Genomic DNA, 27,837 nt, shown 5'->3' on the forward strand with positions numbered 1-27,837 from the left:
GCAGAGAATAATCACATCAGGGAAGAAGATGTGCCCACTACAAGTTAGCCTTTCTTGGCAATTATCTGGTTGCATAGAGGAACCGTATGATTCCAGTACCTATATAATGCACATTTGTCACAGACATTGTTACTTACGGCCACACCACCCTGAATATGCCCGACCTCGTCTGATCTCAGAACCCAAGCAGGGTTGCGCCTGGTTAGTACTTGGATGGGAGACCACTTTGGAATACCAGGTGCTGTAAATTTTTTCTCTTCTCTCTACCACCTGCATGTCTTTTGTTGCAATGTCTGATCGCCCTGTGACACATGAGGAAGTTGGTCATCTTCAGCTGCTGCTGCTTTGTTGGCAGACACGAAGTGATATGAGAGTCTCAGTTTCAGCTGGAGAGAATAATCACGTCAGGGAAGATGTTTCCACTACTTATCAGCCTTTCTTGGCAATTATCTGGTTGCATAGAGGAACCGTATGATTCCAGTACCTATACAGTTTATATTTGTCACAGACATTGTTGCTTACGGCCACACCACCCTGAATATGCCCGACCTCGTCTGATCTTGGAAGCCAAGGAGGGTTGGGCCTGGTTAGTACTTGGATGGGAGACCGCTTGGGAATACCAGGTGCTGTAAATTTTTTCTCTTCTCTCTACCACCTGCATGTCTTTTGTTGCAATGTCTGATCGCCCTGTGACACATGAGGAAGTTGGTCATCTTCAGCTGCTGCTGCTTTGTTGGCAGACACGAAGTGATATGAGAGTCTCAGTTTCAGCTGGAGAGAATAATCACGTCAGGGAAGATGTTTCCACTACTTATCAGCCTTTCTTGGCAATTATCTGGTTGCATAGAGGAACCGTATGATTCCAGTACCTATACAGTTTATATTTGTCACAGACATTGTTGCTTACGGCCACACCACCCTGAATATGCCCGACCTCGTCTGATCTTGGAAGCCAAGCAGGGTTGGGCCTGGTTAGTACTTGGATGGGAGACTGCTTGGCAATACCAGGTGCTGTAAGCTTTTTCTCTTCTCTCAACCACCTGCATGTCTTTTGTTGCAACGTCTGATCACCCTGTGACACATGAGGAAGTTGGTCATCTTCAGCTGCTGCTGCTTTGTTGGCAGACACGAAGTGATCTGAGAGTCTCAGTTTCAGCTGCAGAGAATTATCACATCAGGGAAGAAGATGTGCCCACTACAAGTCAGCCTTTCTCTGCAATTATCTGGTTACATAGAGGAACTGTATGATTCCAGTACCTATATAATGCACATTTGTCACAGTTATGGTTACTTACGGCCACACCACCCTGAATATGCCCGACCTCATCTGATCTCGGAAGCCAAGCAGGTTTGGACCTGGTTAGTACTTGGATGGTAGACTGTCTGGGAATACCAGGTGCTGTAAGCTTTTTCTCTTCTCTCTACCACCTGCATGTCTTTTGTTGAAACGTCTGATCACCCTGTGACACATGAGGAAGTTGGTCATCTTCAGCTGCTGCTGCTTTGTTGGCAGACACAAAGTGATCTGAGAGTCTCAGTTTCAGCTGCAGAGAATAATCACATCAGGGAAGAAGATGTGCCCACTACAAGTTAGCCTTTCTCGGCAATTATCTGGTTACATAGAGGAACTGTATTATTCCAGTACCTATATAATGCACATTTGTCACAGACATTGTTGCTTACGGACACACCACCCTGAACATGCCCGACCTCGTCTGATCTTGGAAGCCAAGCAGGGTTGGTCCTTGTTAGTACTTGAATGGGAGACAGCTTGGGAATACCAGGTGCTGTAAGCTTTTTCTCTTCTCTCAACCACCTGCATGTCTTTTGTTGCAACGTCTGATCACCCTGTGACACATGAGGAAGTTGGTCATCTTCAGCTGCTGCTGCTTTGTTGGCAGACATGAAGTGATCTGAGAGTCTCAGTTTCAGTTGCAGAGAATGATCACATCAGAGAAGATGATTTACCCGCTACACATCAGCCTTTCTCGGCAATTATGTGGTTGCATAGAGGAACCGTATGATTCCAGTACCTATATAATGCACATTTGTCAGAGACATTGCTGCTTACGGCCACACCACCCGGAACATGCCTGACCTCGTCTGATCTCGGAAGCCAAGCAGGGTTGGGCCTGGTTAGTACTTGGATGGGAGACCACTTGGGAATACCAGGTGCTGTAAATTTTTTCTCTTCTCTCTACCACCTGCTTGTCTTTTGTTGCAATGTCTGATCACCCTGTGACACATGAGGAAGTTGGTCATCTTCAGCTGCTGCTGCTTTGTTGGCAGACATGAAGTGATCTGAGAGTCTCAGTTTCAGCTGCAGAGAATAATCACATCAGGGAAGAAGATGTGCCCACTACAAGTTAGCCTTTCTTGGCAATTATCTGGTTGCATAGAGGAACCGTATGATTCCAGTACCTATATAATGCACATTTGTCACAGACATTGTTACTTACGGCCACACCACCCTGAATATGCCCGACCTCGTCTGATCTCAGAACCCAAGCAGGGTTGGGCCTGGTTAGTACTTGGATGGGAGACCACTTTGGAATACCAGGTGCTGTAAATTTTTTCTCTTCTCTCTACCACCTGCATGTCTTTTGTTGCAATGTCTGATCGCCCTGTGACACATGAGGAAGTTGGTCATCTTCAGCTGCTGCTGCTTTGTTGGCAGACACGAAGTGATATGAGAGTCTCACTTTCAGCTGGAGAGAATAATCACGTCAGGGAAGATGTTTCCACTACTTATCAGCCTTTCTTGGCAATTATCTGGTTGCATAGAGGAACCGTATGATTCCAGTACCTATACAGTTTATATTTGTCACAGACATTGTTGCTTACGGCCACACCACCCTGAATATGCCCGACCTCGTCTGATCTTGGAAGCCAAGGAGGGTTGGGCCTGGTTAGTACTTGGATGGGAGACCGCTTGGGAATACCAGGTGCTGTAAATTTTTTCTCTTCTCTCTACCACCTGCATGTCTTTTGTTGCAATGTCTGATCGCCCTGTGACACATGAGGAAGTTGGTCATCTTCAGCTGCTGCTGCTTTGTTGGCAGACACGAAGTGATATGAGAGTCTCAGTTTCAGCTGGAGAGAATAATCACGTCAGGGAAGATGTTTCCACTACTTATCAGCCTTTCTTGGCAATTATCTGGTTGCATAGAGGAACCGTATGATTCCAGTACCTATACAGTTTATATTTGTCACAGACATTGTTGCTTACGGCCACACCACCCTGAATATGCCCGACCTCGTCTGATCTTGGAAGCCAAGCAGGGTTGGGCCTGGTTAGTACTTGGATGGGAGACTGCTTGGGAATACCAGGTGCTGTAAGCTTTTTCTCTTCTCTCAACCACCTGCATGTCTTTTGTTGCAACGTCTGATCACCCTGTGACACATGAGGAAGTTGGTCATCTTCAGCTGCTGCTGCTTTGTTGGCAGACACGAAGTGATCTGAGAGTCTCAGTTTCAGCTGCAGAGAATAATCACATCAGGGAAGAAGATGTGCCCACTACAAGTTAGCCTTTCTTGGCAATTATCTGGTTGCATAGAGGAACCGTATGATTCCAGTACCTATATAATGCACATTTGTCACGGACATTGTTACTTACGGCCACACCACCCTGAATATGCCCGACCTCGTCTGATCTCAGAACCCAAGCAGGGTTGGGCCTTGTTAGTACTTGAATGGGAGACTGCTTGGGAATACCAGGTGCTGTAAATTTTTTCTCTTCTCTCTACCACCTGCATGTCTTTTGTTGCAATGTCTGATCGCCCTGTGACACATGAGGAAGTTGGTCATCTTCAGCTGCTGCTGCTTTGTTGGCAGACACGAAGTGATATGAGAGTCTCAGTTTCAGCTGGAGAGAATAATCACGTCAGGGAAGATGTTTCCACTACTTATCAGCCTTTCTTGGCAATTATCTGGTTGCATAGAGGAACCGTATGATTCCAGTACCTATACAGTTTATATTTGTCACAGACATTGTTGCTTATGGCCACACCACCCTGAATATGCCCGACCTCGTCTGATCTTGGAAGCCAAGGAGGGTTGGGCCTGGTTAGTACTTGGATGGGAGACCGCTTGGGAATACCAGGTGCTGTAAGCTTTTTCTCTTCTCTCAACCACCTGCATGTCTTTTGTTGCAACGTCTGATCACCCTGTGACACATGAGGAAGTTGGTCATCTTCAGCTGCTGCTGCTTTGTTGGCAGACACGAAGTGATCTTAGAGTCTCATTTTCAGCTGGAGAAAATTATCACGTCAGGGAACAAGATGTGCCCACTACATATCAGCCTTTCTCGGCAATTATCTTGTTACATAGAGGAACCATATGATTCCATATCCTATATAATGCACATTTGTCACAGAGATTGTTGCTTACGGCCAAACCACCCTGAATATGTCTGACCTCGTCTGCTCTCAGAAGCCAAGGAGGGTTGGGCCTGGTTAGTACTTGGATGAGAGACCGCTTGGGAATACCAGATGCTGTAAGCTTTTTCTCTTCTCTCTACCACCTGCATGTCTTTTGTTGCAACGTCTGATCACCCTGTGACACATGAGGAAGTTGGTCATCTTCAGCTGCTGCTGCTTTGTTGGCAGACACAAAGTGATCTGAGAGTCTCAGTTTCAGCTGCAGAGAATAATCACGTCAGGGAAGAAGATGTGCCCAGTACACATCAGCCTTTCTCGGAAATTAACTGGTTGCATAGAGGAACCGTATGATTCCAGTACCTATATAATGCACATTTGTCAGAGACATTGTTGCTTACGGCCACACCACCCTGAACATGCCCGACCTCGTCTGATCTCGGAAGCCAAGGAGGGTTGGGCCTGGTTAGTACTTGGATGGAAGACCTCTTGGGAATACCAGGTGCTTTAAGCTTTTTCTCTTCTCTCTACCACCTGTATGTCTTTTGTTGCAACGTCTGATCACCCTATGACACATGAGGAAGTTGGTCATCTTCAGCAGCTGCTGCTGCTTTGTTGGCAGACACGAAGTGATCTGAGAGTCTCAGTTTAAGCTGCAGAGAATGATCACATCAGGGAAGAAGATGTGCCCATAACAAGTGAGCCTTTCTCGGAAATTATCTGGTTACATAGAGGAAGTGTATGATTACAGTACTTATATAATGCACATTTGTCACAGAAATTGTTCCTTACGGCCACACCACCCTGAATATGCCCGACCTCGTCTGATCTCGGAAGCCAAGGAGGGTTGGGCCTGGTTAGTACTTCAATGGGAGACTGCTTGGGAATACCAGGTGCTGTAAGCGTTTTCTCTTCTCTCTACAACCTGCATGTCTTTTGTTGCAACGTCTGATCACCCTGTGACACATGAGGAAGTTGGTCATCTTCAGCTGCTGCTGCTTTGTTGGAAGACACGAAGTGATCTGAGAGTCTCAGTTTCAGCTGTAGAGAATAATCACATCAGGGAAGAAGATGTGCCCACTACAAGTTAGCCTTTCTTGGCAATTATCTGGTTGCATAGAGGAACCGTATGATTCCAGTACCTATATAATGCACATTTGTCACAGACATTGTTACTTACGGCCACACCACCCTGAATTTGCCCAACCTCGTGTGATCTCGGAAGCCAAACAGGGTTGAGCCTGCTTAGTACTTGGATGGGAGACTGCTTGGGAATACCAGGTGCTGTAAGCTTCTTCTCTTCTCTCTACCACCTGCATGTCTTTTGTTGCAACGTCTGATCACCCTGTGACACATGAGGAAGATGGTCATCTTCAGCTGCTGCTGCTTTGTTGGCAGACACGAAGTGATCTGAGAGTCTCAGTTTCAGTTGCAGAGAATGATCACATCAGAGAAGATGATTTGCCCGCTACACATAACCCTTTCTCGGCAATTATCTGGTTGCATAGAGGAACCGTATGATTCCAGTACCTATATAATGCACATTTGTCAGAGACATTGTTGCTTACGGCCACACCACCCTGAATAAGCCCGACCTCGTCTGATCTCGGACGCCAAGCAGGGTTGTACCTGGTTAGTACTTGGATGGGAGACAGCTTGGGAATACCAGGTGCTGTAAGCTTTTTCTCTTCTCTCTACCACCTGCATGTCTTTTGTTGCAACGTCTGATCACCCTGTGACACGTGAAGAAGTTGGTCATCTTCAGCTGCTGCTGCTTTGTTGGAAGACACGAAGTGATCTGAGAGTCTCAGTTTCAGCTGAAGAGAATAATCACGTCAGGGAAGAAGATGTGCCCACTACACATCAGCCGTTCTCATCAATTATCTGGTTACATAGAGGAACCGTATGATTCCTGTACTTATATAATGCACATTTGTCACAGACATTGTTACTTACGGCCACACCACCCTGAATTTGCCTGACCTCGTCTGATCTCGGAAGCCAAGCAGTGTTGGGCCTGTTTAGTACTTGGGTGGGAGACCGCTTGGGAATACCAGGTGCTGTAAGCTTTTTCTCTTCTCTCTACCACCTGCATGTGTTTTGTTGCAACGTCTGATCACCCTGTGACACATGAGGAAGTTGGTCATCTTCAGCTGCTGCTGCTTTGTTGGCAGACACGAAGTGATCTGAGAGTCTCAGTTTCAGCTGAAGAGAATGATCACATCAGAGAAGATGATATGCCCACTACACATCAGCCTTTCTCGGCAATTATCTGGTTTCATAGAGGAAGTGTATGATTCCAGTACCTATATAATTCACATTTGTAACAAATATTGTTGCTTACCGCCACACCACCCTGAATAAGCCCCACCTTGTCTTAACCTGGAAGCCAAGCAGGGTTGGGACTGGTTTGTACTTCAATGGGAGACTGCTTGGGAATACCAGGTGCTGTAAGCTTTTTCTCTTCTCTCTACCACCTGCATGTCTTTTGTTGCAACATCTGATCACCCTGTGACACATGAGGAAGTTTGTCATCTTCAGCTTCTGCTACTTTGTTGGCAGACACGAAGTGATCTGAGAGTCTCAGTTTCAACTGAAGAGAATAATAACGTCAGGGAACAAGATGTGCCCACTACACATCAGCCTTTCTCGGCAATTATCTGGTTACATAGAGGAACTGTATGATTCCAGTACCTATATAATGCACATTTGTCACAGACATTGTTGCTTACGGCCACACCACCCTCAATATGCCTGACCTCGTCTGATCTCGGAAGCCAAGCACGGTTGGCCTGGTTAGTACTTGGGTGGGAGACTGCTTGGGAATACCAGGTGCTGTAAGCTTTATCTCTTCTCTGGACCACCTGAATGTCTTTTGTTGCAACGTCTGATCACCCTGTGACACATGAGGAAGTTAGTCATCTTCAGCTTCTGCTGCTTTGTTGGCAGACACGAATTGATCTGAGAGTCTCAGTTTCAGCTGCAGAGAATAATCACGTCAGGGAAGAAGATGTGCCCACTACACATAAGCCTTTCTCTGCAATTATCTGGTTACATAGAGGAACCGTATGATTCCAGTACCTATATAATGCACATTTGTCACAGACATTGTCGCTTACGGCCACACCACCCTGAACATGCCTGACCTCGTCTGATCTCGGAAGCCAAGCACGGTTGGCCTGGTTAGTACTTGGGTGGGAGACTGCTTGGGAATACCAGGTGCTGTAAGCTTTATCTCTTCTCTGGACCACCCGAATGTCTTTTGTTGCAACGTCTGATCACCCTGTGACACATGAGGAAGTTGGTCATCTTCAGCTTCTGCTGCTTTGTTGGCAGACACGAAGTGATCTGAGAGTCTCAGTTTCAGCTGCAGAGAATAATCACGTCAGGGAAGAAGATGTGCCCACTACACATAAGCCTTTCTCTGCAATTATCTGGTTACATAGAGGAACCGTATGATTCCAGTACCTATATAATGCACATTTGTCACAGAGATTGTCGCTTACGGCCACACCACCCTGAATATAATATGCCCGACCTCGTCCGATCTCGGAAGCCAAGCGGGGTTGTGCCTGGTTAGTATTTGGGTGGGAGACTGCTTGGGAATACCAGGTGCTGTAAGCTTTTTCTCTTCTCTCTACCACCTGCATGTCTTTTGTTGCAACTTCTGATCACCCTGTGACACATGAGGAAGTTGGTCATCTTCAGCTGCTGCTGCTTTGTTGGCAGACACGAAGTGATCTGAGAGTCTCAGTTTCAGCTGCAGAGAATAATCACATCAGGGAAGAAGATGTGCCCACTACAAGTCAGCCTTTCTCGGCAATTATCTGGTTACATAGAGGAACCGTATGATTCCAGTACCTATATAATGCACATTTGTCACAGACCATGTTGCTTACGGCCACACCACCCTGAACATGTCTGATCTCGGAAGCCAAGGAGGGTTGGGCCTGGTTAGTACTTAAATGGGAGACCGCTTGGGAATACCAGGAGCTGTAAGCTTTTTGTCTTCTCTCGACCACCTGCATGTCTTTTGTTGCAACGTCTGATCCCCCTGTGACACATGAGGAAGTTGGTCATCTTCAGCTGCTGCTGCTTTGTTGGCAGACACGAAGTGATCTGAGAGTCTCAGTTTAAGCTGCAGAGAATAATCACATCAGGGAAGAAGATGTGCCCATAACAAGTCAGCCTTTCTCATCAATTATCTGGTTACATAGAGGAACCGTATGATTCCAGTACCTATATAATGCACATTTGTCACAGACATTGTTACTTACGGCCACACCACCCTGAATATGCCCGACCTCGTCTGATCTCAGAACCCAAGCAGGGTTGGGCCTGGTTAGTACTTGGATGGGAGACCACTTTGGAATACCAGGTGCTGTAAATTTTTTCTCTTCTCTCTACCACCTGCATGTCTTTTGTTGCAATGTCTGATCGCCCTGTGACACATGAGGAAGTTGGTCATCTTCAGCTGCTGCTGCTTTGTTGGCAGACACGAAGTGATATGAGAGTCTCAGTTTCAGCTGGAGAGAATAATCACGTCAGGGAAGATGTTTCCACTACTTATCAGCCTTTCTTGGCAATTATCTGGTTGCATAGAGGAACCGTATGATTCCAGTACCTATACAGTTTATATTTGTCACAGACATTGTTGCTTACGGCCACACCACCCTGAATATGCCCGACCTCGTCTGATCTTGGAAGCCAAGCAGGGTTGGGCCTGGTTAGTACTTGGATGGGAGACTGCTTGGGAATACCAGGTGCTGTAAGCTTTTTCTCTTCTCTCAACCACCTGCATGTCTTTTGTTGCAACGTCTGATCACCCTGTGACACATGAGGAAGTTGGTCATCTTCAGCTGCTGCTGCTTTGTTGGCAGACACGAAGTGATCTGAGAGTCTCAGTTTCAGCTGCAGAGAATAATCACATCAGGGAAGAAGATGTGCCCACTACAAGTTAGCCTTTCTTGGCAATTATCTGGTTGCATAGAGGAACCGTATGATTCCAGTACCTATATAATGCACATTTGTCACGGACATTGTTACTTACGGCCACACCACCCTGAATATGCCCGACCTCGTCTGATCTCAGAACCCAAGCAGGGTTGGGCCTTGTTAGTACTTGAATGGGAGACTGCTTGGGAATACCAGGTGCTGTAAATTTTTTCTCTTCTCTCTACCACCTGCATGTCTTTTGTTGCAATGTCTGATCGCCCTGTGACACATGAGGAAGTTGGTCATCTTCAGCTGCTGCTGCTTTGTTGGCAGACACGAAGTGATATGAGAGTCTCAGTTTCAGCTGGAGAGAATAATCACGTCAGGGAAGATGTTTCCACTACTTATCAGCCTTTCTTGGCAATTATCTGGTTGCATAGAGGAACCGTATGATTCCAGTACCTATACAGTTTATATTTGTCACAGACATTGTTGCTTATGGCCACACCACCCTGAATATGCCCGACCTCGTCTGATCTTGGAAGCCAAGCAGGGTTGGGCCTGGTTAGTACTTGGATGGGAGACCGCTTGGGAATACCAGGTGCTGTAAGCTTTTTCTCTTCTCTCAACCACCTGCATGTCTTTTGTTGCAACGTCTGATCACCCTGTGACACATGAGGAAGTTGGTCATCTTCAGCTGCTGCTGCTTTGTTGGCAGACACGAAGTGATCTTAGAGTCTCATTTTCAGCTGGAGAAAATTATCACGTCAGGGAACAAGATGTGCCCACTACATATCAGCCTTTCTCGGCAATTATCTTGTTACATAGAGGAACCATATGATTCCATTGCCTATATAATGCACATTTGTCACAGAGATTGTTGCTTACGGCCAAACCACCCTGAATATGTCTGACCTCGTCTGCTCTCAGAAGCCAAGGAGGGTTGGGCCTGGTTAGTACTTGGATGAGAGACCGCTTGGGAATACCAGATGCTGTAAGCTTTTTCTCTTCTCTCTACCACCTGCATGTCTTTTGTTGCAACGTCTGATCACCCTGTGACACATGAGGAAGTTGGTCATCTTCAGCTGCTGCTGCTTTGTTGGCAGACACAAAGTGATCTGAGAGTCTCAGTTTCAGCTGCAGAGAATAATCACGTCAGGGAAGAAGATGTGCCCAGTACACATCAGCCTTTCTCGGAAATTAACTGGTTGCATAGAGGAACCGTATGATTCCAGTACCTATATAATGCACATTTGTCAGAGACATTGTTGCTTACGGCCACACCACCCTGAACATGCCCGACCTCGTCTGATCTCGGAAGCCAAGGAGGGTTGGGCCTGGTTAGTACTTGGATGGAAGACCTCTTGGGAATACCAGGTGCTTTAAGCTTTTTCTCTTCTCTCTACCACCTGTATGTCTTTTGTTGCAACGTCTGATCACCCTATGACACATGAGGAAGTTGGTCATCTTCAGCAGCTGCTGCTGCTTTGTTGGCAGACACAAAGTGATCTGAGAGTCTCAGTTTAAGCTGCAGAGAATGATCACATCAGGGAAGAAGATGTGCCCATAACAAGTGAGCCTTTCTCGGAAATTATCTGGTTACATAGAGGAAGTGTATGATTACAGTACTTATATAATGCACATTTGTCACAGAAATTGTTCCTTACGGCCACACCACCCTAAATATGCCCGACCTCGTCTGATCTCGGAAGCCAAGGAGGGTTGGGCCTGGTTAGTACTTCAATGGGAGACTGCTTGGGAATACCAGGTGCTGTAAGCGTTTTCTCTTCTCTCTACAACCTGCATGTCTTTTGTTGCAACGTCTGATCACCCTGTGACACATGAGGAAGTTGGTCATCTTCAGCTGCTGCTGCTTTGTTGGAAGACACGAAGTGATCTGAGAGTCTCAGTTTCAGCTGTAGAGAATAATCACATCAGGGAAGAAGATGTGCCCACTACAAGTTAGCCTTTCTTGGCAATTATCTGGTTGCATAGAGGAACCGTATGATTCCAGTACCTCTATAATGCACATTTGTCACAGACATTGTTACTTACGGCCACACCACCCTGAATATGCCCAACCTCTTGTGATCTCGGAAGCCAAACAGGGTTGAACCTGCTTAGTACTTGGATGGGAGACTGCTTGGGAATACCAGGTGCTGTAAGCTTCTTCTCTTCTCTCTACCACCTGCATGTCTTTTGTTGCAACGTCTGATCACCCTGTGACACATGAGGAAGATGGTCATCTTCAGCTGCTGCTGCTTTGTTGGCAGACACGAAGTGATCTGAGAGTCTCAGTTTCAGTTGCAGAGAATGATCACATCAGAGAAGATGATTTGCCCGCTACACATAACCCTTTCTCGGCAATTGTCTGGTTGCATAGAGGAACCGTATGATTCCAGTACCTATATAATGCACATTTGTCAGAGACATTGTTGCTTACGGCCACACCACCCTGAATAAGCCCGACCTCGTCTGATCTCGGACGCCAAGCAGCGTTGTACCTGGTTAGTACTTGGATGGGAGACAGCTTGGGAATACCAGGTGCTGTAAGCTTTTTCTCTTCTCTCTACCACCTGCATGTCTTTTGTTGCAACGTCTGATCACCCTGTGACACGTGAAGAAGTTGGTCATCTTCAGCTGCTGCTGCTTTGTTGGAAGACACGAAGTGATCTGAGAGTCTCAGTTTCAGCTGAAGAGAATAATCACGTCAGGGAAGAAGATGTGCCCACTACACATCAGCCGTTCTCATCAATTATCTGGTTACATAGAGGAACCGTATGATTCCTGTACTTATATAATGCACATTTGTCACAGACATTGTTACTTACGGCCACACCACCCTGAATTTGCCTGACCTCGTCTGATCTCGGAAGCCAAGCAGTGTTGGGCCTGTTTAGTAGTTGGGTGGGAGACCGCTTGGGAATACCAGGTGCTGTAAGCTTTTTCTCTTCTCTCTACCACCTGCATGTGTTTTGTTGCAACGTCTGATCACCCTGTGACACATGAGGAAGTTGGTCATCTTCAGCTGCTGCTGCTTTGTTGGCAGACACGAAGTGATCTGAGAGTCTCAGTTTCAGCTGAAGAGAATGATCACATCAGAGAAGATGATATGCCCACTACACATCAGCCTTTCTCGGCAATTATCTGGTTTCATAGAGGAAGTGTATGATTCCAGTACCTATATAATTCACATTTGTAACAAATATTGTTGCTTACCGCCACACCACCCTGAATAAGCCCCACCTTGTCTTAACCTGGAAGCCAAGCAGGGTTGGGACTGGTTTGTACTTCAATGGGAGACTGCTTGGGAATACCAGGTGCTGTAAGCTTTTTCTCTTCTCTCTACCACCTGCATGTCTTTTGTTGCAACATCTGATCACCCTGTGACACATGAGGAAGTTTGTCATCTTCAGCTTCTGCTACTTTGTTGGCAGACACGAAGTGATCTGAGAGTCTCAGTTTCAACTGAAGAGAATAATAACGTCAGGGAACAAGATGTGCCCACTACACATCAGCCTTTCTTGGCAATTATCTGGTTACATAGAGGAACTGTATGATTCCAGTACCTATATAATGCACATTTGTCACAGACATTGTTGCTTACGGCCACACCACCCTCAATATGCCTGACCTCGTCTGATCTCGGAAGCCAAGCACGGTTGGCCTGGTTAGTACTTGGGTGGGAGACTGCTTGGGAATACCAGGTGCTGTAAGCTTTATCTCTTCTCTGGACCACCTGAATGTCTTTTGTTGCAACGTCTGATCACCCTGTGACACATGAGGAAGTTAGTCATCTTCAGCTTCTGCTGCTTTGTTGGCAGACACGAATTGATCTGAGAGTCTCAGTTTCAGCTGCAGAGAATAATCACGTCAGGGAAGAAGATGTGCCCACTACACATAAGCCTTTCTCTGCAATTATCTGGTTACATAGAGGAACCGTATGATTCCAGTACCTATATAATGCACATTTGTCACAGACATTGTCGCTTACGGCCACACCACCCTGAACATGCCTGACCTCGTCTGATCTCGGAAGCCAAGCACGGTTGGCCTGGTTAGTACTTGGGTGGGAGACTGCTTGGGAATACCAGGTGCTGTAAGCTTTATCTCTTCTCTGGACCACCCGAATGTCTTTTGTTGCAACGTCTGATCACCCTGTGACACATGAGGAAGTTGGTCATCTTCAGCTGCTGCTGCTTTGTTGGCAGACACGAAGTGATCTGAGAGTCTCAGTTTCAGCTGCAGAGAATTATCACATCAGGGAAGAAGATGTGCCCACTACACATCAGCCGTTCTCATCAATTATCTGGTTACATAGAGGAACCGTATGATTCCTGTACTTATATAATGCACATTTGTCACAGACATTGTTGCTTACGGCCACACCACCCTGAACATGCCTGACCTCGTCTGATCTCGGAAGCCAAGCACGGTTGGCCTGGTTAGTACTTGGGTGGGAGACTGCTTGGGAATACCAGGTGCTGTAAGCTTTTTCTCTTCTCTCAACCACCTGCATGTCTTTTGTTGCAACGTCTGATCACCCTGTGACACATGAGGAAGTTGGTCATCTTCAGCTGCTGCTGCTTTGTTGGCAGACACGAAGTGATCTGAGAGTCTCAGTTTCAGCTGCAGAGAATAATCACATCAGGGAAGAAGATGTGCCCACTACAAGTTAGCCTTTCTTGGCAATTATCTGGTTGCATAGAGGAACCGTATGATTCCAGTACCTATATAATGCACATTTGTCACGGACATTGTTACTTACGGCCACACCACCCTGAATATGCCCGACCTCGTCTGATCTCAGAACCCAAGCAGGGTTGGGCCTTGTTAGTACTTGAATGGGAGACTGCTTGGGAATACCAGGTGCTGTAAATTTTTTCTCTTCTCTCTACCACCTGCATGTCTTTTGTTGCAATGTCTGATCGCCCTGTGACACATGAGGAAGTTGGTCATCTTCAGCTGCTGCTGCTTTGTTGGCAGACACGAAGTGATATGAGAGTCTCAGTTTCAGCTGGAGAGAATAATCACGTCAGGGAAGATGTTTCCACTACTTATCAGCCTTTCTTGGCAATTATCTGGTTGCATAGAGGAACCGTATGATTCCAGTACCTATACAGTTTATATTTGTCACAGACATTGTTGCTTATGGCCACACCACCCTGAATATGCCCGACCTCGTCTGATCTTGGAAGCCAAGCAGGGTTGGGCCTGGTTAGTACTTGGATGGGAGACCGCTTGGGAATACCAGGTGCTGTAAGCTTTTTCTCTTCTCTCAACCACCTGCATGTCTTTTGTTGCAACGTCTGATCACCCTGTGACACATGAGGAAGTTGGTCATCTTCAGCTGCTGCTGCTTTGTTGGCAGACACGAAGTGATCTTAGAGTCTCATTTTCAGCTGGAGAAAATTATCACGTCAGGGAACAAGATGTGCCCACTACATATCAGCCTTTCTCGGCAATTATCTTGTTACATAGAGGAACCATATGATTCCATTGCCTATATAATGCACATTTGTCACAGAGATTGTTGCTTACGGCCAAACCACCCTGAATATGTCTGACCTCGTCTGCTCTCAGAAGCCAAGGAGGGTTGGGCCTGGTTAGTACTTGGATGAGAGACCGCTTGGGAATACCAGATGCTGTAAGCTTTTTCTCTTCTCTCTACCACCTGCATGTCTTTTGTTGCAACGTCTGATCACCCTGTGACACATGAGGAAGTTGGTCATCTTCAGCTGCTGCTGCTTTGTTGGCAGACACAAAGTGATCTGAGAGTCTCAGTTTCAGCTGCAGAGAATAATCACGTCAGGGAAGAAGATGTGCCCAGTACACATCAGCCTTTCTCGGAAATTAACTGGTTGCATAGAGGAACCGTATGATTCCAGTACCTATATAATGCACATTTGTCAGAGACATTGTTGCTTACGGCCACACCACCCTGAACATGCCCGACCTCGTCTGATCTCGGAAGCCAAGGAGGGTTGGGCCTGGTTAGTACTTGGATGGAAGACCTCTTGGGAATACCAGGTGCTTTAAGCTTTTTCTCTTCTCTCTACCACCTGTATGTCTTTTGTTGCAACGTCTGATCACCCTATGACACATGAGGAAGTTGGTCATCTTCAGCAGCTGCTGCTGCTTTGTTGGCAGACACGAAGTGATCTGAGAGTCTCAGTTTAAGCTGCAGAGAATGATCACATCAGGGAAGAAGATGTGCCCATAACAAGTGAGCCTTTCTCGGAAATTATCTGGTTACATAGAGGAAGTGTATGATTACAGTAGTTATATAATGCACATTTGTCACAGAAATTGTTCCTTACGGCCACACCACCCTGAATATGCCCGACCTCGTCTGATCTCGGAAGCCAAGGAGGGTTGGGCCTGGTTAGTACTTCAATGGGAGACTGCTTGGGAATACCAGGTGCTGTAAGCGTTTTCTCTTCTCTCTACAACCTGCATGTCTTTTGTTGCAACGTCTGATCACCCTGTGACACATGAGGAAGTTGGTCATCTTCAGCTGCTGCTGCTTTGTTGGAAGACACGAAGTGATCTGAGAGTCTCAGTTTCAGCTGTAGAGAATAATCACATCAGGGAAGAAGATGTGCCCACTACAAGTTAGCCTTTCTTGGCAATTATCTGGTTGCATAGAGGAACCGTATGATTCCAGTACCTCTATAATGCACATTTGTCACAGACATTGTTACTTACGGCCACACCACCCTGAATATGCCCAACCTCTTGTGATCTCGGAAGCCAAACAGGGTTGAACCTGCTTAGTACTTGGATGGGAGACTGCTTGGGAATACCAGGTGCTGTAAGCTTCTTCTCTTCTCTCTACCACCTGCATGTCTTTTGTTGCAACGTCTGATCACCCTGTGACACATGAGGAAGTTGGTCATCTTCAGCAGCTGCTGCTTTTTTGGCAGACACGAAGTGATCTGAGAGTCTCAGTTTCAGCTGTAGACAATAATCACATCAGGGAAGAAGATGTGCCCACTACAAGTTAGCCTTTCTTGGCAATTATCTGGTTGCATAGAGGAACCGTATGATTCCAGTACCTATATAATGCACATTTGTCACAGACATTGTTACTTACGGCCACACCACCCTGAATTTGCCCAACCTCGTGTGATCTCGGAAGCCAAACAGGGTTGAGCCTGCTTAGTACTTGGATGGGAGACTGCTTGGGAATACCAGGTGCTGTAAGCTTCTTCTCTTCTCTCTACCACCTGCATGTCTTTTGTTGCAACGTCTGATCACCCTGTGACACATGAGGAAGATGGTCATCTTCAGCTGCTGCTGCTTTGTTGGCAGACACGAAGTGATCTGAGAGTCTCAGTTTAAGTTGCAGAGAATTATCACATCAGAGAAGATGATTTGCCCGCTACACATAACCCTTTCTCGGCAATTGTCTGGTTGCATAGAGGAACCGTATGATTCCAGTACCTATATAATGCACATTTGTCAGAGACATTGTTGCTTACGGCCACACCACCCTGAATAAGCCCGACCTCGTCTGATCTCGGACGCCAAGCAGCGTTGTACCTGGTTAGTACTTGGATGGGAGACAGCTTGGGAATACCAGGTGCTGTAAGCTTTTTCTCTTCTCTCTACCACCTGCATGTCTTTTGTTGCAACGTCTGATCACCCTGTGACACGTGAAGAAGTTGGTCATCTTCAGCTGCTGCTGCTTTGTTGGAAGACACGAAGTGATCTGAGAGTCTCAGTTTCAGCTGAAGAGAATAATCACGTCAGGGAAGAAGATGTGCCCACTACACATCAGCCGTTCTCATCAATTATCTGGTTACATAGAGGAACCGTATGATTCCTGTACTTATATAATGCACATTTGTCACAGACATTGTTACTTACGGCCACACCACCCTGAATTTGCCTGACCTCGTCTGATCTCGGAAGCCAAGCAGTGTTGGGCCTGTTTAGTAGTTGGGTGGGAGACCGCTTGGGAATACCAGGTGCTGTAAGCTTTTTCTCTTCTCTCTACCACCTGCATGTGTTTTGTTGCAACGTCTGATCACCCTGTGACACATGAGGAAGTTGGTCATCTTCAGCTGCTGCTGCTTTGTTGGCAGACACGAAGTGATCTGAGAGTCTCAGTTTCAGCTGAAGAGAATGATCACATCAGAGAAGATGATATGCCCACTACACATCAGCCTTTCTCGGCAATTATCTGGTTTCATAGAGGAAGTGTATGATTCCAGTACCTATATAATTCACATTTGTAACAAATATTGTTGCTTACCGCCACACCACCCTGAATAAGCCCCACCTTGTCTTAACCTGGAAGCCAAGCAGGGTTGGGACTGGTTTGTACTTCAATGGGAGACTGCTTGGGAATACCAGGTGCTGTAAGCTTTTTCTCTTCTCTCTACCACCTGCATGTCTTTTGTTGCAACATCTGATCACCCTGTGACACATGAGGAAGTTTGTCATCTTCAGCTTCTGCTACTTTGTTGGCAGACACGAAGTGATCTGAGAGTCTCAGTTTCAACTGAAGAGAATAATAACGTCAGGGAACAAGATGTGCCCACTACACATCAGCCTTTCTCGGCAATTATCTGGTTACATAGAGGAACTGTATGATTCCAGTACCTATATAATGCACATTTGTCACAGACATTGTTGCTTACGGCCACACCACCCTCAATATGCCTGACCTCGTCTGATCTCGGAAGCCAAGCACGGTTGGCCTGGTTAGTACTTGGGTGGGAGACTGCTTGGGAATACCAGGTGCTGTAAGCTTTATCTCTTCTCTGGACCACCTGAATGTCTTTTGTTGCAACGTCTGATCACCCTGTGACACATGAGGAAGTTAGTCATCTTCAGCTTCTGCTGCTTTGTTGGCAGACACGAATTGATCTGAGAGTCTCAGTTTCAGCTGCAGAGAATAATCACGTCAGGGAAGAAGATGTGCCCACTACACATAAGCCTTTCTCTGCAATTATCTGGTTACATAGAGGAACCGTATGATTCCAGTACCTATATAATGCACATTTGTCACAGACATTGTCGCTTACGGCCACACCACCCTGAACATGCCTGACCTCGTCTGATCTCGGAAGCCAAGCACGGTTGGCCTGGTTAGTACTTGGGTGGGAGACTGCTTGGGAATACCAGGTGCTGTAAGCTTTATCTCTTCTCTGGACCACCCGAATGTCTTTTGTTGCAACGTCTGATCACCCTGTGACACATGAGGAAGTTGGTCATCTTCAGCTTCTGCTGCTTTGTTGGCAGACACGAAGTGATCTGAGAGTCTCAGTTTCAGCTGCAGAGAATAATCACGTCAGGGAAGAAGATGTGCCCACTACACATAAGCCTTTCTCTGCAATTATCTGGTTACATAGAGGAACCGTATGATTCCAGTACCTATATAATGCACATTTGTCACAGAGATTGTCGCTTACGGCCACACCACCCTGAATATAATATGCCCGACCTCATCCGATCTCGGAAGCCAAGCGGGGTTGTGCCTGGTTAGTATTTGGGTGGGAGACTGCTTGGGAATACCAGGTGCTGTAAGCTTTTTCTCTTCTCTCTACCACCTGCATGTCTTTTGTTGCAACTTCTGATCACCCTGTGACACATGAGGAAGTTGGTCATCTTCAGCTGCTGCTGCTTTGTTGGCAGACACGAAGTGATCTGAGAGTCTCAGTTTCAGCTGCAGAGAATAATCACATCAGGGAAGAAGATGTGCCCACTACAAGTCAGCCTTTCTCGGCAATTATCTGGTTACATAGAGGAACCGTATGATTCCAGTACCTATATAATGCACATTTGTCACAGACCATGTTGCTTACGGCCACACCACCCTGAACATGTCTGATCTCGGAAGCCAAGGAGGGTTGGGCCTGGTTAGTACTTAAATGGGAGACCGCTTGGGAATACCAGGAGCTGTAAGCTTTTTGTCTTCTCTCGACCACCTGCATGTCTTTTGTTGCAACGTCTGATCCCCCTGTGACACATGAGGAAGTTGGTCATCTTCAGCTGCTGCTGCTTTGTTGGCAGACACGAAGTGATCTGAGAGTCTCAGTTTAAGCTGCAGAGAATAATCACATCAGGGAAGAAGATGTGCCCATAACAAGTCAGCCTTTCTCATCAATTATCTGGTTACATAGAGGAACCGTATGATTCCAGTACCTATATAATGCACATTTGTCACAGAGATTGTCGCTTACGGCCACACCACCCTGAACATGCCTGACCTCGTCTGATCTCGGAAGCCAAGCACGGTTGGCCTGGTTAGTACTTGGGTCGGAGACTGCTTGGGAATACCAGGTGCTGTAAGCTTTATCTCTTCTCTGGACCACCTGAATGTCTTTTGTTGCAACGTCTGATCACCCTGTGACACATGAGGAAGTTGGTCATCTTCAGCTTCTGCTGCTTTGTTGGCAGACACGAAGTGATCTGAGAGTCTCAGTTTCAGCTGCAGAGAATAATCACGTCAGGGAAGAAGATGTGCCCACTACACATAAGCCTTTCTCTGCAATTATCTGGTTACATAGAGGAACCGTATGATTCCAGTACCTATATAATGCACATTTGTCACAGAGATTGTCGCTTACGGCCACACCACCCTGAATATAATATGCCCGACCTCGTCCGATCTCGGAAGCCAAGCGGGGTTGTGCCTGGTTAGTACTTGGGTGGGAGACTGCTTGGGAATACCAGGTGCTGTAAGCTTTTTCTCTTCTCTCTACCACCTGCATGTCTTTTGTTGCAACATCTGATCACCCTGTGACACATGAGGAAGTTTGTCATCTTCAGCTTCTGCTACTTTGTTGGCAGACACGAAGTGATCTGAGAGTCTCAGTTTCAACTGAAGAGAATAATAACGTCAGGGAACAAGATGTGCCCACTACACATCAGCCTTTCTCGGCAATTATCTGGTTACATAGAGGAACTGTATGATTCCAGTACCTATATAATGCACATTTGTCACAGACATTGTTGCTTACGGCCACACCACCCTCAATATGCCTGACCTCGTCTGATCTCGGAAGCCAAGCACGGTTGGCCTGGTTAGTACTTGGGTGGGAGACTGCTTGGGAATACCAGGTGCTGTAAGCTTTATCTCTTCTCTGGACCACCTGAATGTCTTTTGTTGCAACGTCTGATCACCCTGTGACACATGAGGAAGTTAGTCATCTTCAGCTTCTGCTGCTTTGTTGGCAGACACGAATTGATCTGAGAGTCTCAGTTTCAGCTGCAGAGAATAATCACGTCAGGGAAGAAGATGTGCCCACTACACATAAGCCTTTCTCTGCAATTATCTGGTTACATAGAGGAACCGTATGATTCCAGTACCTATATAATGCACATTTGTCACAGACATTGTCGCTTACGGCCACACCACCCTGAACATGCCTGACCTCGTCTGATCTCGGAAGCCAAGCACGGTTGGCCTGGTTAGTACTTGGGTGGGAGACTGCTTGGGAATACCAGGTGCTGTAAGCTTTATCTCTTCTCTGGACCACCCGAATGTCTTTTGTTGCAACGTCTGATCACCCTGTGACACATGAGGAAGTTGGTCATCTTCAGCTTCTGCTGCTTTGTTGGCAGACACGAAGTGATCTGAGAGTCTCAGTTTCAGCTGCAGAGAATAATCACGTCAGGGAAGAAGATGTGCCCACTACACATAAGCCTTTCTCTGCAATTATCTGGTTACATAGAGGAACCGTATGATTCCAGTACCTATATAATGCACATTTGTCACAGAGATTGTCGCTTACGGCCACACCACCCTGAATATAATATGCCCGACCTCATCCGATCTCGGAAGCCAAGCGGGGTTGTGCCTGGTTAGTATTTGGGTGGGAGACTGCTTGGGAATACCAGGTGCTGTAAGCTTTTTCTCTTCTCTCTACCACCTGCATGTCTTTTGTTGCAACTTCTGATCACCCTGTGACACATGAGGAAGTTGGTCATCTTCAGCTGCTGCTGCTTTGTTGGCAGACACGAAGTGATCTGAGAGTCTCAGTTTCAGCTGCAGAGAATAATCACATCAGGGAAGAAGATGTGCCCACTACAAGTCAGCCTTTCTCAGCAATTATCTGGTTACATAGAGGAACCGTATGATTCCAGTACCTATATAATGCACATTTGTCACAGACCATGTTGCTTACGGCCACACCACCCTGAACATGTCTGATCTCGGAAGCCAAGGAGGGTTGGGCCTGGTTAGTACTTAAATGGGAGACCGCTTGGGAATACCAGGAGCTGTAAGCTTTTTGTCTTCTCTCGACCACCTGCATGTCTTTTGTTGCAACGTCTGATCCCCCTGTGACACATGAGGAAGTTGGTCATCTTCAGCTGCTGCTGCTTTGTTGGCAGACACGAAGTGATCTGAGAGTCTCAGTTTAAGCTGCAGAGAATAATCACATCAGGGAAGAAGATGTGCCCATAACAAGTCAGCCTTTCTCATCAATTATCTGGTTACATAGAGGAACCGTATGATTCCAGTACCTATATAATGCACATTTGTCACAGAGATTGTCGCTTACGGCCACACCACCCTGAACATGCCTGACCTCGTCTGATCTCGGAAGCCAAGCACGGTTGGCCTGGTTAGTACTTGGGTCGGAGACTGCTTGGGAATACCAGGTGCTGTAAGCTTTATCTCTTCTCTGGACCACCTGAATGTCTTTTGTTGCAACGTCTGATCACCCTGTGACACATGAGGAAGTTGGTCATCTTCAGCTTCTGCTGCTTTGTTGGCAGACACGAAGTGATCTGAGAGTCTCAGTTTCAGCTGCAGAGAATAATCACGTCAGGGAAGAAGATGTGCCCACTACACATAAGCCTTTCTCTGCAATTATCTGGTTACATAGAGGAACCGTATGATTCCAGTACCTATATAATGCACATTTGTCACAGAGATTGTCGCTTACGGCCACACCACCCTGAATATAATATGCCCGACCTCGTCCGATCTCGGAAGCCAAGCGGGGTTGTGCCTGGTTAGTACTTGGGTGGGAGACTGCTTGGGAATACCAGGTGCTGTAAGCTTTTTCTCTTCTCTCTACCACCTGCATGTCTTTTGTTGCAACGTCTGATCACCCTGTGACACATGAGGAAGTTGGTCATCTTCAGCTGCTGCTGCTTTGTTGGCAGACACAAAGTGATCTGAGAGTCTCAGTTTCAGCTGCAGAGAATAATCACATCAGGCAAGAAGATGTGCCCACTACAAGTCAGCCTTTCTCGGCAATTATCTGGTTACATAGAGGAACCGTATGATTCCAGTACCTATATAATGCACATTTGTCACAGACCATGTTGCTTACGGCCACACCACCCTGAACATGCCCGACCTCGTCTGATCTCGGAAGCCAAGGAGGGTTGGGCCTGGTTAGTACTTAAATGGGAGACCGCTTGGGAATACCAGGAGCTGTAAGCTTTTTGTCTTCTCTCGACCACCTGCATGTCTTTTGTTGCAACGTCTGATCCCCCTGTGACACATGAGGAAGTTGGTCATCTTCAGCTTCTGCTGCTTTGTTGGCAGACACGAAGTGATCTGAGAGTCTCAGTTTCAGCTGCAGAGAATAATCACATCAGGGAAGAAGATGTGCCCATAACAAGTCAGCCTTTCTCATCAATTATCTGGTTACATAGAGGAATTGTATGATTCCAGTACCTATATAATGCACATTTGTCACAGAAATTGTTCCTTACGGCTACACCACCCTGAATAAGCCCGACCTCATCTGATCGCGGAAGCCAAGGAGGGTTGGGCCTGGTTAGTACTTTAATGGGAGACTGCTTGGGAATACCAGGTTCTGTAAGCGTTTTCTCTTCTCTCAACCACCTGCATGTCTTTTGTTGCAACGTCTGATCACCCTGTGACACATGAGGAAGTTGGTCATCTTCAGCTGCTGCTGCTTTGTTGGCAGACACGAAGTGATCTTAGAGTCTCAGTTTCAGCTGAAGAGAATAATCACGTCAGGGAAGAAGATGTGCCCACTACTTATCAGCTTTTCTCGGCAATTATCTGGTTACATAGAGGAACTGTATGATTCCAGTACCTTTATAATGCACATTTGTCACAGTTGTGGTTAATTACGGCCACACCACCCTGAAAATGCCTGACCACGTCTGATCTCGGAAGCCAAGCAGGTTTTGGCCTGGTTAGTACTTGGATGGTAGACTCTCTGGGAATACCAGGTGCTGTAAGCTTTTTCTCTTCTCTCTACCACCTGCATGTCTTTTGTTGCAACGTCTGATCACCCTGTGACACATGAGGAAGTTGGTCATCTTCAGCTACTGCTGCTTTGTTGGCAGACACAAAGTGATCTGAGAGTCTCAGTTTCAGCTGCAGAGAATAATCACGTCAGGGAAGAAGATGTGCCCACTACAAGTCAGCCTTTCTCGGAAATGATCTGGTTGCATAGAGGAACCGTATGATTCCAGTACCTATATAATGCACATTTGTCAGAGACATTGTTGCTTACGGCCACACCACCCTGAACATGCCCGACCTCGTCTGATCTCGGAAGCCAAGGAGGGTTGGGCGTGGTTAGTACTTGGATGGAAGACCTCTTGGGAATACCAGGTGCTGTAAGCTTTTTCTCTTCTCTCGACCACCTGCATGTCTTTTGTTGCAACGTCTGATCACCCTGTGACACATGAGGAAGTTGGTCATTTTCAGCTGCTGCTGCTTTGTTGGCAGACACGAAGTGATCTGAGAGTCTCAGTTTCAGCTGCAGAGAATGATCACATGAGGGAAGAAGATTTGCCCACTACAAGTCTGCCTTTCTCGGCAATTATCTGGTTACATAGAGGAACCGTATGATTCCAGTACCTATATAATGCACATTTGTCACAGACATTGTTGCTTACGGCCACACCACCCTGAACATGCCCGACCTCGTCTGATCTCGGTAGCTAAGGAGGGTTGGGCCTGGTTAGTACTTAAATGGGAGACCGCTTGGGAATACCAGGAGCTGTAAGCTTTTTGTCTTCTCTCGACCACCTGCATGTCTTTTGTTGCAACGTCTGATCACCCTGTGACACATGAGGAAGTTGGTCATCTTCAGCTGCTGCTGCTTCTTTGTTGGCAGACACGAAGTGATCTGAGAGTCTCAATTTCAGCTGCAGAGAATAATCACATCAGGGAAGAAGATGTGCCCACTACAAGTCAGCCTTTCTCGGCAATTATCTGGTTACATAGAGGAAGTGTATGATTCCAGTACCTATATAATGCACATTTGTCACAGATATTGTTGCTTACGGCCACACCACCCTGAATAAGCTCGACCTCATCTGATCTTGGAAGTCAAGCAGGTTTGGGCCTGGTTAGTACTTGGGTGGGAGACTGCTTGGGAATACCAGGTGCTGTAAGCTTTTTCTCTTCTCTCTACCACCTGCATGTCTTTTGTTGCAACGTCTGATCACCCTTTGACACATGAGGAAGTTGGTCATCTTCAGCTGCTGCTGCTTTGTTGGCAGACACAAAGTGATCTGAGAGTCTAATTTTCAGCTGGAGAGAATTATCACGTCAGGGAAGAAGATGTGCCCACTACATATCAGCCTTTCTCGGCAATTATCTGGTTACATAGAGGAAGTGTATGATTCCATTGCCTATATAATGCACATTTGTCACGGAGATTGTTACTTACGGCCAAACCACCCTGAATATGTCTGACCTTGTCTGATCTTGGAACCCAAGCAGGGTTGGACCTGGTTAGTACTTGAATGGGAGACCCCTTGGGAATGCCAGGTGCTTTAAGCTTTTTCTCTTCTCTCTACCACCTGCATGTATTTTGTTGCAAGGTCTGATCGCCCTGTGACACATGAGGAAGTTGGTCATCTTCAGCTGCTGCTGCTTTGTTGGCAGACACGAAGTGATCTGAGAGTCTCAATTTCAGCTGCAGAGAATAATCACGTCAGGGAAGAAGATGTGCCCACTACAAGTCAGCCTTTCTCGGCAATTATCTGGTTACATAGAGGAAGTGTATGATTCCAGTACCTATATAATGCACATTTGTCACAGTTATGGTTGCTTACGGCCACACCACCCTGAACATGCCCGACCTCGTCTGATCTCGGAAGCCAAGGAGGGTTGGGCCTGGTTAGTACTTAAATGGGAGACGGCTTGGGAATACCAGGTGCTGTAAGCTTTTTCTCTTCTCTCTACCACCTGCATGTCTTTTGTTGCAACGTCTGATCACCCTGTGACACATGAGGAAGTTGGTCATCTTCAGCTGCTGCTGCTTTGTTGGCAGACACAAAGTGATCTGAGAGTCTCAGTTTCAGCTGCAGAGAATAATCACATCAGGGAAGAAGATGTGCCCACTACAAGTCAGCCTTTCTCGGCAATTATCTGGTTACATAGAGGAACCGTATGATTCCAGTACCTATATAATGCACATTTGTCACAGACCATGTTGCTTACGGCCACACCACCCTGAACATGCCCGACCTCGTCTGATCTCGGAAGCCAAGGAGGGTTGGGCTTGGTTAGTACTTAAATGGGAGACTGCTTGGGAATACCAGGTGCTGTAAGCTTTATCTCTTCTCTGGACCACCTGAATGTCTTTTGTGGCAACGTCTGATCCTCCTGTGACACATGAGGAAGTTGGTCATCTTCAGCTGCTGCTGCTTCTTTGTTGGCAGACACGAAGTGATCTGATAGTCTCAATTTCAGCTGCAGAGAATAATCACATCAGGGAAGAAGATGTGCCCACTACAAGTCAGCCTTTCTCGGCAATTATCTGGTTACATAGAGGAAGTGTATGATTCCAGTACCTATATAATGCACATTTGTCACAGATATTGTTGCTTACGGCCACACCACCCTGAATAAGCCCGACCTCGTCTGATCTTGGAAGTCAAGCAGGTTTGGGCCTGGTTAGTACTTGGATGGGAGACTGCTTGGGAATACCAGGTGCTGTAAGCTTTTTCTCTTCTCTCTACCACCTGCATGTCTTTTGTTGCAACGTCTGATCACCCTGTGACACATGAGGAAGTTGGTCATCTTCAGCTGCTGCTGCTTTGTTGGCAGACACAAAGTGATCTGAGAGTCTCATTTTCAGCTGGAGAGAATTATCACGTCAGGGAAGAAGATGTGCCCACTACATATCAGCCTTTCTCGGCAATTATCTGGTTACATAGAGGAAGTGTATGATTCCATTGCCTATATAATGCACATTTGTCACGGAGATTGTTACTTATGGCCAAACCACCCTGAATATGTCTGACCTTGTCTGATCTCGGAAGCCAAGGGGGGCTGGGCCTGGTTAGTACTTTGATGGGACACCGCTTGGGAATACCAGGTGCTGTAAGCTTTTTCTCTTCTCTCTACCACCTACATGTCTTTTGTTGCAATGTCTGATCGCCCTGTGACACATGAGGAAGTTGGTCATCTTCAGCTGCTGCTGCTTTGTTAGCAGACACGAAGTGATCTGAGAGTCTCAGTTTCAGCTGCAGAGAATAATAACATCAAGGAAGAAGATGTGCCCACAACAAGTTAGCCTTTCTCTGCAATTATCTGGTTACATAGAGGAACTGTATTATTCCAGTTCCTATATAATGCACATTTTTCACAGACATTGTTACTTACGGCCACACCACCCTGAATATGCCCGACCTCAACTGATCTCGGAACCCAAGCAGGGTTGGGCCTGGTTAGTACTTGAATGGGAGACCCCTTGGGAATGCCAGGTGCTGTAAGCTTTTTCTCTTCTCTCTACCACCTGCATGTATTTTGTTGCAAGGTCTGATCGCCCTCTGACACATGAGGAAGTTGGTCATCTTCAGCTGCTGCTGCTTTGTTGGCAGACACGAAGTGATCTGAGAGTCTCATTTTCAGCTGGAGAGAATAATCACGTCAGGGAAGAAGATGTGCCCACTATTTATCAGCCTTTCTCTGCAATTATCTGGTAATATAGAGGAAACGTATGATTCCAGTACCTATACAATTTACATTTGTCACAGACATTGTTGCTTACGGCCACACCACCCTGAATATGCCCGACCTCGTCTGATCTCGGAAGCCAAGCAGGGTTGTGCCTGGTTAGTACTTGGATGGGAGACTGCTTGGGATTATCAGGTGCTGTAAGCTTTTTCTCTTCTCTCAACCACCTGCATGTCTTTTGTTGCAACGTCTGATCACCCTGTGACACATGAGGAAGTTGGTCATCTTCATTTTCTGCTGCTTTGTTGGCAGACACGAAGTGATCTTAGAGTCTCATTTTCAGCTGGAGAAAATTATCACGTCAGGGAACAAGATGTGCCCACTATATATCAGACTTTTTCGGCAATTATCTTGTTACATAGAGGAACCATATGATTCCATTGCCTATATAATGCACATTTGTCACAGAGATTGTTGCTTACGGCCAAACCACCCTGAATATGCCCAATCTCGTGTGATCTCAGAAGCCAAGGAGGGTTGGGCCTGGTTAGTACTTTGATGAGAGACCGCTTGGGAATACCAGGTGCTGTAAGCTTTTTCTCTTCTCTGGACCACCTGAATGTCTTTTGTTGCAACGTCTGACCACCCTGTGACACATG

General features: G+C 46.6%; 4 non-coding genes and 65 pseudogenes across 4 annotated transcripts; all 69 read left to right on the forward strand.

The window, feature by feature from the left end:
* The first annotated feature begins 131 nt into the window (after positions 1-131).
* Positions 132-250, forward strand: LOC140291196 (5S ribosomal RNA; annotated as a pseudogene).
* Positions 251-516: 266 nt separating this feature from the next.
* LOC140310759 (5S ribosomal RNA) lies at positions 517-635 on the forward strand (annotated as a pseudogene).
* Positions 636-901: 266 nt separating this feature from the next.
* LOC140304618 (5S ribosomal RNA) lies at positions 902-1,020 on the forward strand (annotated as a pseudogene).
* A 269-nt stretch (positions 1,021-1,289) lies between these two features.
* On the forward strand, positions 1,290-1,408 carry LOC140319614 (5S ribosomal RNA; annotated as a pseudogene).
* Positions 1,409-1,677: 269 nt separating this feature from the next.
* Positions 1,678-1,796, forward strand: LOC140295750 (5S ribosomal RNA; annotated as a pseudogene).
* Positions 1,797-2,065: 269 nt separating this feature from the next.
* On the forward strand, positions 2,066-2,184 carry LOC140300945 (5S ribosomal RNA; annotated as a pseudogene).
* A 269-nt stretch (positions 2,185-2,453) lies between these two features.
* Positions 2,454-2,572, forward strand: LOC140312606 (5S ribosomal RNA; annotated as a pseudogene).
* A 266-nt stretch (positions 2,573-2,838) lies between these two features.
* Positions 2,839-2,957, forward strand: LOC140310770 (5S ribosomal RNA; annotated as a pseudogene).
* A 266-nt stretch (positions 2,958-3,223) lies between these two features.
* On the forward strand, positions 3,224-3,342 carry LOC140297687 (5S ribosomal RNA). Its single transcript, XR_011913400.1, has one exon. It is a non-coding gene; the product is annotated as a 5S ribosomal RNA (ribosomal RNA).
* Positions 3,343-3,611: 269 nt separating this feature from the next.
* On the forward strand, positions 3,612-3,730 carry LOC140292442 (5S ribosomal RNA; annotated as a pseudogene).
* Positions 3,731-3,996: 266 nt separating this feature from the next.
* LOC140299743 (5S ribosomal RNA) lies at positions 3,997-4,115 on the forward strand (annotated as a pseudogene).
* A 269-nt stretch (positions 4,116-4,384) lies between these two features.
* LOC140291531 (5S ribosomal RNA) lies at positions 4,385-4,503 on the forward strand (annotated as a pseudogene).
* Positions 4,504-4,772: 269 nt separating this feature from the next.
* LOC140307189 (5S ribosomal RNA) lies at positions 4,773-4,891 on the forward strand (annotated as a pseudogene).
* Positions 4,892-5,163: 272 nt separating this feature from the next.
* Positions 5,164-5,282, forward strand: LOC140277468 (5S ribosomal RNA; annotated as a pseudogene).
* A 269-nt stretch (positions 5,283-5,551) lies between these two features.
* Positions 5,552-5,670, forward strand: LOC140295913 (5S ribosomal RNA; annotated as a pseudogene).
* Positions 5,671-5,939: 269 nt separating this feature from the next.
* Positions 5,940-6,058, forward strand: LOC140290603 (5S ribosomal RNA; annotated as a pseudogene).
* Positions 6,059-6,327: 269 nt separating this feature from the next.
* LOC140316309 (5S ribosomal RNA) lies at positions 6,328-6,446 on the forward strand (annotated as a pseudogene).
* A 657-nt stretch (positions 6,447-7,103) lies between these two features.
* Positions 7,104-7,221, forward strand: LOC140293471 (5S ribosomal RNA; annotated as a pseudogene).
* Positions 7,222-7,490: 269 nt separating this feature from the next.
* LOC140289584 (5S ribosomal RNA) lies at positions 7,491-7,608 on the forward strand (annotated as a pseudogene).
* Positions 7,609-7,877: 269 nt separating this feature from the next.
* Positions 7,878-8,001, forward strand: LOC140289238 (5S ribosomal RNA; annotated as a pseudogene).
* Positions 8,002-8,270: 269 nt separating this feature from the next.
* On the forward strand, positions 8,271-8,379 carry LOC140296740 (5S ribosomal RNA; annotated as a pseudogene).
* A 269-nt stretch (positions 8,380-8,648) lies between these two features.
* On the forward strand, positions 8,649-8,767 carry LOC140312614 (5S ribosomal RNA; annotated as a pseudogene).
* Positions 8,768-9,033: 266 nt separating this feature from the next.
* On the forward strand, positions 9,034-9,152 carry LOC140297688 (5S ribosomal RNA). The gene has a single exon (XR_011913401.1). It is a non-coding gene; the product is annotated as a 5S ribosomal RNA (ribosomal RNA).
* A 269-nt stretch (positions 9,153-9,421) lies between these two features.
* On the forward strand, positions 9,422-9,540 carry LOC140292443 (5S ribosomal RNA; annotated as a pseudogene).
* Positions 9,541-9,806: 266 nt separating this feature from the next.
* LOC140293158 (5S ribosomal RNA) lies at positions 9,807-9,925 on the forward strand. Its single transcript, XR_011912645.1, has one exon. It is a non-coding gene; the product is annotated as a 5S ribosomal RNA (ribosomal RNA).
* Positions 9,926-10,194: 269 nt separating this feature from the next.
* LOC140291532 (5S ribosomal RNA) lies at positions 10,195-10,313 on the forward strand (annotated as a pseudogene).
* A 269-nt stretch (positions 10,314-10,582) lies between these two features.
* Positions 10,583-10,701, forward strand: LOC140307196 (5S ribosomal RNA; annotated as a pseudogene).
* A 272-nt stretch (positions 10,702-10,973) lies between these two features.
* On the forward strand, positions 10,974-11,092 carry LOC140272456 (5S ribosomal RNA; annotated as a pseudogene).
* A 269-nt stretch (positions 11,093-11,361) lies between these two features.
* On the forward strand, positions 11,362-11,480 carry LOC140296555 (5S ribosomal RNA; annotated as a pseudogene).
* A 269-nt stretch (positions 11,481-11,749) lies between these two features.
* On the forward strand, positions 11,750-11,868 carry LOC140294503 (5S ribosomal RNA; annotated as a pseudogene).
* Positions 11,869-12,137: 269 nt separating this feature from the next.
* On the forward strand, positions 12,138-12,256 carry LOC140286088 (5S ribosomal RNA; annotated as a pseudogene).
* Positions 12,257-12,913: 657 nt separating this feature from the next.
* Positions 12,914-13,031, forward strand: LOC140293472 (5S ribosomal RNA; annotated as a pseudogene).
* Positions 13,032-13,300: 269 nt separating this feature from the next.
* Positions 13,301-13,418, forward strand: LOC140289585 (5S ribosomal RNA; annotated as a pseudogene).
* Positions 13,419-13,687: 269 nt separating this feature from the next.
* LOC140289586 (5S ribosomal RNA) lies at positions 13,688-13,805 on the forward strand (annotated as a pseudogene).
* A 269-nt stretch (positions 13,806-14,074) lies between these two features.
* Positions 14,075-14,193, forward strand: LOC140292444 (5S ribosomal RNA; annotated as a pseudogene).
* A 266-nt stretch (positions 14,194-14,459) lies between these two features.
* On the forward strand, positions 14,460-14,578 carry LOC140293171 (5S ribosomal RNA). The gene has a single exon (XR_011912647.1). It is a non-coding gene; the product is annotated as a 5S ribosomal RNA (ribosomal RNA).
* Positions 14,579-14,847: 269 nt separating this feature from the next.
* LOC140291533 (5S ribosomal RNA) lies at positions 14,848-14,966 on the forward strand (annotated as a pseudogene).
* Positions 14,967-15,235: 269 nt separating this feature from the next.
* Positions 15,236-15,354, forward strand: LOC140307199 (5S ribosomal RNA; annotated as a pseudogene).
* Positions 15,355-15,626: 272 nt separating this feature from the next.
* On the forward strand, positions 15,627-15,745 carry LOC140277474 (5S ribosomal RNA; annotated as a pseudogene).
* Positions 15,746-16,014: 269 nt separating this feature from the next.
* Positions 16,015-16,133, forward strand: LOC140296556 (5S ribosomal RNA; annotated as a pseudogene).
* Positions 16,134-16,402: 269 nt separating this feature from the next.
* LOC140295915 (5S ribosomal RNA) lies at positions 16,403-16,521 on the forward strand (annotated as a pseudogene).
* A 269-nt stretch (positions 16,522-16,790) lies between these two features.
* LOC140294504 (5S ribosomal RNA) lies at positions 16,791-16,909 on the forward strand (annotated as a pseudogene).
* Positions 16,910-17,178: 269 nt separating this feature from the next.
* On the forward strand, positions 17,179-17,297 carry LOC140286099 (5S ribosomal RNA; annotated as a pseudogene).
* Positions 17,298-17,954: 657 nt separating this feature from the next.
* On the forward strand, positions 17,955-18,072 carry LOC140293473 (5S ribosomal RNA; annotated as a pseudogene).
* Positions 18,073-18,341: 269 nt separating this feature from the next.
* LOC140289587 (5S ribosomal RNA) lies at positions 18,342-18,459 on the forward strand (annotated as a pseudogene).
* A 269-nt stretch (positions 18,460-18,728) lies between these two features.
* On the forward strand, positions 18,729-18,852 carry LOC140284748 (5S ribosomal RNA; annotated as a pseudogene).
* A 269-nt stretch (positions 18,853-19,121) lies between these two features.
* LOC140296741 (5S ribosomal RNA) lies at positions 19,122-19,230 on the forward strand (annotated as a pseudogene).
* A 269-nt stretch (positions 19,231-19,499) lies between these two features.
* On the forward strand, positions 19,500-19,617 carry LOC140293573 (5S ribosomal RNA; annotated as a pseudogene).
* Positions 19,618-19,886: 269 nt separating this feature from the next.
* On the forward strand, positions 19,887-20,010 carry LOC140271203 (5S ribosomal RNA; annotated as a pseudogene).
* A 269-nt stretch (positions 20,011-20,279) lies between these two features.
* On the forward strand, positions 20,280-20,397 carry LOC140293474 (5S ribosomal RNA; annotated as a pseudogene).
* Positions 20,398-20,666: 269 nt separating this feature from the next.
* On the forward strand, positions 20,667-20,784 carry LOC140289588 (5S ribosomal RNA; annotated as a pseudogene).
* A 269-nt stretch (positions 20,785-21,053) lies between these two features.
* Positions 21,054-21,177, forward strand: LOC140284755 (5S ribosomal RNA; annotated as a pseudogene).
* Positions 21,178-21,446: 269 nt separating this feature from the next.
* LOC140296743 (5S ribosomal RNA) lies at positions 21,447-21,555 on the forward strand (annotated as a pseudogene).
* Positions 21,556-21,824: 269 nt separating this feature from the next.
* LOC140293574 (5S ribosomal RNA) lies at positions 21,825-21,942 on the forward strand (annotated as a pseudogene).
* A 269-nt stretch (positions 21,943-22,211) lies between these two features.
* On the forward strand, positions 22,212-22,335 carry LOC140271204 (5S ribosomal RNA; annotated as a pseudogene).
* A 269-nt stretch (positions 22,336-22,604) lies between these two features.
* Positions 22,605-22,723, forward strand: LOC140300717 (5S ribosomal RNA; annotated as a pseudogene).
* Positions 22,724-22,992: 269 nt separating this feature from the next.
* On the forward strand, positions 22,993-23,111 carry LOC140296692 (5S ribosomal RNA; annotated as a pseudogene).
* A 269-nt stretch (positions 23,112-23,380) lies between these two features.
* Positions 23,381-23,499, forward strand: LOC140295223 (5S ribosomal RNA; annotated as a pseudogene).
* Positions 23,500-23,768: 269 nt separating this feature from the next.
* Positions 23,769-23,887, forward strand: LOC140305553 (5S ribosomal RNA; annotated as a pseudogene).
* Positions 23,888-24,156: 269 nt separating this feature from the next.
* LOC140300078 (5S ribosomal RNA) lies at positions 24,157-24,275 on the forward strand (annotated as a pseudogene).
* Positions 24,276-24,547: 272 nt separating this feature from the next.
* LOC140309614 (5S ribosomal RNA) lies at positions 24,548-24,666 on the forward strand (annotated as a pseudogene).
* Positions 24,667-24,935: 269 nt separating this feature from the next.
* Positions 24,936-25,054, forward strand: LOC140297141 (5S ribosomal RNA; annotated as a pseudogene).
* Positions 25,055-25,323: 269 nt separating this feature from the next.
* LOC140312841 (5S ribosomal RNA) lies at positions 25,324-25,442 on the forward strand (annotated as a pseudogene).
* Positions 25,443-25,711: 269 nt separating this feature from the next.
* LOC140310070 (5S ribosomal RNA) lies at positions 25,712-25,830 on the forward strand (annotated as a pseudogene).
* A 272-nt stretch (positions 25,831-26,102) lies between these two features.
* Positions 26,103-26,221, forward strand: LOC140298324 (5S ribosomal RNA; annotated as a pseudogene).
* Positions 26,222-26,490: 269 nt separating this feature from the next.
* On the forward strand, positions 26,491-26,609 carry LOC140295158 (5S ribosomal RNA; annotated as a pseudogene).
* A 269-nt stretch (positions 26,610-26,878) lies between these two features.
* On the forward strand, positions 26,879-26,997 carry LOC140299254 (5S ribosomal RNA; annotated as a pseudogene).
* Positions 26,998-27,266: 269 nt separating this feature from the next.
* Positions 27,267-27,385, forward strand: LOC140272338 (5S ribosomal RNA; annotated as a pseudogene).
* Positions 27,386-27,654: 269 nt separating this feature from the next.
* On the forward strand, positions 27,655-27,773 carry LOC140290804 (5S ribosomal RNA; annotated as a pseudogene).
* The last annotated feature ends 64 nt before the right edge of the window (positions 27,774-27,837 follow it).

This window comes from Leuresthes tenuis, unplaced genomic scaffold (assembly GCF_036924035.1).
Source record: "Leuresthes tenuis unplaced genomic scaffold, fLeuTen1.0.hap1 SCAF_1, whole genome shotgun sequence".
In the NCBI taxonomy this organism is placed as follows: domain Eukaryota; kingdom Metazoa; phylum Chordata; class Actinopteri; order Atheriniformes; family Atherinopsidae; genus Leuresthes; species Leuresthes tenuis.